Here is a 6,000-nt window from a genome sequence, read left to right on the forward strand (position 1 = left end):
GGAGCCGGAGAGCACAGGGCCCAGGGCCACGGCTCTGGAGTTTCTATGTCAACCGCGACTCCGGCCCTCGGCTCCCGCCTTCTTCCCCCGCATCCTCCGTCATGACCCCCGCCTTTAAAGGGCTCGGAGCGAGGTTCTCGAAAGCAGCCCAAACCTGCCCTGTCGCCACAACTTTCGGGGGCAGGAGGGACCTACACGAGGCGGAGCCAGACACGCCATTTGGGGGCGGGGGCGGGGTCACTGCTGTCAGGGTCTGCTGACCGAGTTCCAGCACAAACGGAGGACTCTCTAGGAAGCTTCCTGTAAGTCACACGCGAAGGATCAAGGAAACCTGTTTCTTAAGAGGGGTAGGAGCCTTTCCTTTCTCCAGACTGTCTTCATTTCCTCGGGGTACTCTAATTCTACCCCCAGCGCCCGAAATTACTAGGACTTAACCCTTGACTTTGAAACAAAAACGTTCTGTGTGCCCCGGGTCCGAGCATAGCAAAAAACATAGGCAAGCATTTTAAGATGATAAACACCAACAGCCTGCTTACCTCAGAGAAAAATGCTCCTGCCAAGCAGAATTATTTGCCCTGTGTTTCTCGCATTTCCAAATTTATTCATTTTAAGACTTAGTTTTAAATTCTGATTAATCTGCATACATAAGAGAAGTAAAAACTTCTCAACAGAGATGCATCAGAAGTTGCTGTAGTTCAAGCAGCAACAAATGAGGAATCTATCCATCCATCACGCAAGTATTTAATGAATGACCTCTGCCTGCCAAGCACTGTTACGGGATTGATTCAAGGGACAAAAGAATCATCTGCCCGCATACAGCTTTCATGGAGGAGAATGAGACAGCGATTAAACAAGCCAACTAAGGAAGTTGAAGGTTACAATGAAAATAAAACAATTTGATGTGATGGTAGCTGTCTACTGACCACTTCATAGGTGGTTGAAAGAAGTCTTTCCACGGAAAAGCTGGTTAAACTGAGACTACATGGCAAGGAGCCAGCCAGGATAAAAGATCAGAAGCCTGTCGCAACTGGATTGAAGACTGCCATATATCTAAAATCCTGTCTGTAACGATACCTTTGCCACTCCTGAACAGGTAGCCAATGCAATGGAAGTTGCAAGTGTGAACAAACACAATTCACTTTATAGGGCAGAAACGAGATCACAAGTTTAGAAAGTTCTGACTTCGCTAGTACACTAAGAACCAAAGCTAAGAGAGAAGATAAAATACTACACCCTGAGGGAACAGCTTTGTATGCAGCACAGCTATGTAGGATGGATGGATGGGTGGGTGGATGGGTGGGTGAGTGGATGGCTGGAGAAAGTATTTTTCATGAAGAAGAAAACATTCTTGGCTACCTCAAGAGCATTTATGCTGAAAATCTAACCTAGATAATTCTTGTCTGTTAGTCTGGAGTCGTAATCTTACTATTTCCTAGTGATTAAATGTACTCTTTAGAAGTTGTTGATGGCAACTGCCAACTCTTAGTACTCAACAGTTTTGGTGTTTGAATAAATCAGTTAGTAAATGTTGCATTTAAATAGTTCTGATGTAATCTGTTTGGGAACTCAAAATATGGGAAGCAACTTAGTGGGGAAAGTAATACTCATATATTTTCTACGCAATTCAAATTCTATGACTTCAAGCAGTTAGAAAACACTGACGGTGTTAGCTGAAGTGTTAGTTCTTAACAAAAACAAAAATTGAGAGAATTTATTTTGTTTTTATATAGTTAAATTATATGTGGCATTTCTTATAACACTGTTTTTCATTCGCAGGTAACAGCATTCACACTGAAAAAATTATTGCAGTAAACTTAAAAAGTGACATCAGTTTATCATTTGGCAAGATAAGACATCTTTTCGATGCTATTTGATATACAACAACTTCTAGACCAATATAACTCAGAGCATCTATCACGTTCTCAGGAGACGGTCATGTACAAAATAACAGAAGATTCTGGCAGAGCTTATGATGTGACAGAGAAATACTGGAAGCCTGGAAACTGGGATTTCATCTGAGCCACTTCCCCAACTGGCTATGTGATTTCAGGGGATAGATTTGATATCTGTGCCTATTTATTCATCATACACAGATATATAATTACTAAAGACCTGTCAATCTCTAACTTCTTGCATTCTATAGCCATCTATGAAATGTTAACTCTTTACATTAAAACAAACAAAACCAATAAAGAACATTACAGCTTCTCCATCAAATATTTTTGAATCATGTATAGAAATGTTAAATAGAATTGGAGCAATGAAAAATAGTCCTCAAAGTTAAAAATGGCTGGATGATGGGGCCAGTGCTATGGCATAGTGGATTAAGCCACTGCATGCAGCACTGGCATCCCTTATGGGAAGTTCAAGTCCCAGCTGCTTCACTTCCAATCCAGCTTCCTGCTAATGTGCCTGGGAAAGCAGCAGAGGATGGCCCAACTGCTTGGGTCCCTGCACCCACAAGAGAGATCTAGAAGAACTTCCTGGCTTCTGGCTTCCATCTGGCCCAGCTCTGACCATTGTGACTATTTTGGGGAGTGAACCAGTGGATGGAAGATCTCTTTTGCCATTTCTCCCTATCTCTGTGTAACTGCCTTTCAAATAAATAAATAAATGTTTAGAAAATAGCTGGAGAGGGCACTTGGAGTTTTTCTGAAGTTGGTAATATTAGGATGCAATTTTAAGTTACATATGTTTAAGTAGTATGCTTGTATTTTTGAAATAAAAGAGCATTTTTGGTAGTTGACTCAGAAATGTGAGAATGAAGGTAGACTATGTGTGTATGGAGAGAGGGGTTCATTGAGAAAGGATTTTCTGTTCATTATACACATCAGCACTTATTGACAGACTGATTTTTACAAAAACGAATACTGAAATTCTAACACAGTATTTGAAAAACCAATAGGGGCAGAAATAAATAGACTGTCCTCTAGAAGAGCTCAGGCTAGGAGCTCAAGAGAAAAGAAGAAAAAATTGCTAATGGGGACAGAAAGGGGAGAAACTGTTGTGAGTGCTTCATGACACAAGCAGCTGCTGAGAAGGAGTCACACAGAGGACTTGGGACAGCTGCAGTCTGTGAAGTGCTCTTGCTGATGGGAAACCACTAACACAGGAACCTTTCTGGGAAATGCATTTCGGGGTGAGATGGCCAGAGCTACAAAGAAAAGTTTACTCACAAATTCATCTGGCTATTCTGACTTGTAACACATATAGAATCCCCAGGGGGAAAAAAGCTAAAACAGAACATCCTGGAAGCTTCAGAAGAACTGAAAAAAGGTCTTAGGTTAATTCTAGTTTGAGTGAAACAGGAGCAGGTGCTACTAGGACTTGGAACCTCAATTTTTAATTTTTATAGTAAAGGGATTATGACAGTTACATTTGCTGTCTCTCATAGCTCAAATGTTATGTTATCAACTATAAGAGACAAAAATTAAAATTAAGACAGCAATCTTTTATCCAGGCATAATCTATTTTAATTTGTGCTCTAATTCAAGCTTTGACATAGATGTTGTCCAAAATTCTCATGTTGCCATATGAATATTTTGTAAGCAGTTGTAATGAGCTCACGTTTACAAGACATGTTGAGCTAAATTTATTTCTCTTTTGATAGAATTATTATGAAACTTTCAGTAAACTATTTGCCAAGAGCATTGTGTGATATATTTGTTAACAACTCTGAAAAATATGAAATGGATATCAGAGGAGTGATTCATGAATAGTCATAGGTTGGTGAGAGTACCGCTGCGATTTATAGATAAATGTCTCCTAGATTCAGTAAACAACAACATTTCAAGAATGGATTTAGGGGGCTGACGTTGTGGCATAGCATAATGGGTACAGCCACCACCTGTGATGCCAGCATCCCACATGGGCACCCATTCCTGTCCTTGTCCTGGCTTCCAATCAAACTCCCCACCAATGGCCTGGGAAAATCAGCAGAAGATGACCAAAATGTCTCCATGTGGGAGACCTGGATGAAGATCCTGATCCTGGCTTAGGCATGACCCAGCTCTGGCCATTGCAGCCATCTGGGGAGTGATTAAGTAGATGAAAGGTATCTCAATCTATCTCTCCCTCTCTATATATAACTCTGACTTTCAAATACATAAATCTTTTTAAAAAGTAAAAGAATGGATTTAGCTAGGGAGTTTTTGTTTGTTTTTATTTTTTAGTTTCCTATAGCTAAATATGTTCAAATACAGCGTAGGCTACAATTTTTCACATGGTATAAATTGATACATGTAGCAAATTGAATAAACACTAATATCCATTAAGAAAAAGTCTAAAATTCAAAATCTAATCAATATCTCTATGGGTACAAAAAGGCACAGCTCATAGCATTCAAAATTCATTCCTGATTTTTGAAAAATAAGGTAAAAAGTTCAGTAACAGAATAAGACACATCTTTAATAGGATGAATAAGATCTGTTTTAGATAAAACCAACATGGAGAAATTCCAGAGAAGAATGATAAACGTTTACTATAGTTATTATTAATTAGCTAAGAACTACTACAAATAGGTGAAATAAAAAGAAATAGAAAATGTGTTTGGTACAGTTATACTCTAGACATAACCAGCCAAAACATATTACAGCCTATAAAATACAAAATAAATGGAAATAAATTTAACAAAGAATTTTAAGGCTGTGGAAAGAAAATTACAAAGCCTTATTAATATCTAATTTAAAATAAATCAGGCTTACATCAGATTGTATAATGTATTTTATTATTAATTTTTTTTGACAGGCAGAGTTAGACAGTGAGAGAGAGAGAGAGAGACAGAGAGAAAGGTCTTCCTTTTTCCGTTGGTTCACCAACCCAAGTGGCCGCCACGGCCTGTGTGTTGCAGCCGGCGCACTGTGCCAATCAGAAGCCAGGAGCCAGGTGCCTCCTCCCGGCTTCCCATGCAGGTACAGGGACCAAGGACCTGGGCCATGCTCCACTGCACTCCCAGGCCACAGCAGAGAGCTGGACTGGAAGAGGAGCAACCGGGACAGAATCCAGCACCCCGACCGGGACTCGAACCCAGGGGTGCCAGCGCCACAGGCGGAGGATTAGCCTAGTGAGCCGTGGCGCCGGCCTTATTATTAATTTGATCATACTTGTATTCAGTTTATAAATTAGCTTGGATATAATGTAATATTTTTAATATTTTCATTTGGAGGCAGATTTTCTCTAAAAATAAATGTGCCAAATGCAATACAAAAATTTGTAATAGAACTGATTAAAAATTTTGCTCTACAAAATAACAAATAAGTTAGTGAAAACACTAAATTTTGATGGGTGCCATGACACAGTTCATTAAGCCACCACTGGGGAGGCCTGCATCCCATAGTAAAATGCCTGGTTTGAACCCCAGTGCTCCTCTTCTGATCCAGCTTCCTGCTAATGTGCCTGGGAGGTAATGCAGGATGGTCCAATTACTTGGGTTCCTGCAACCAGTGTAGGAGATCTGAATGTAGTTCCTCACTTCTGGCTTCAGGCTGGCCTACAAATGACTGTTTTGTGTATCTGGGGAGTGAACCAATGGACAGAAGATATATATATATCTCTCTCTTTCAATAAATAAATAAATCATTTTAATACTGCAATAAATAAATTGATAAAGTAGAAACATTGATTGAATATAGAAAATAGAGTAAAAGCCCTCACAATGTGCATCTAATGGAACAATAAATAATATATCTTAGGAGGAGAACAAGATGGTGGCTGAGTAACATGCTCCAGTGATTATCTCCATAGAGACACCAACTTGGACAGCTAATCCTACCCAAAACCACCTTTACAAGAGGAAGGGGAATCCAGGTGAGAGACTATAGTACCTGTTTTTAGTATAATCATGAGACAAGAAAGAGTTGCCTATGTGACCCCACCCCAACTTCTTGCAGTCCTCCTACTTGGACAAGGAAAAGGGATAAGTCCAGATCATGGACTTGTAGCCCAGCACCAGATCTACCATGGTGATCCCCAATGTTGGACAGGCTCCCACGGACAGTATCT

The sequence above is a fragment of the Lepus europaeus genome, chromosome 7 (genome assembly GCF_033115175.1).
Source record: "Lepus europaeus isolate LE1 chromosome 7, mLepTim1.pri, whole genome shotgun sequence".
NCBI lineage: Eukaryota > Metazoa > Chordata > Mammalia > Lagomorpha > Leporidae > Lepus > Lepus europaeus.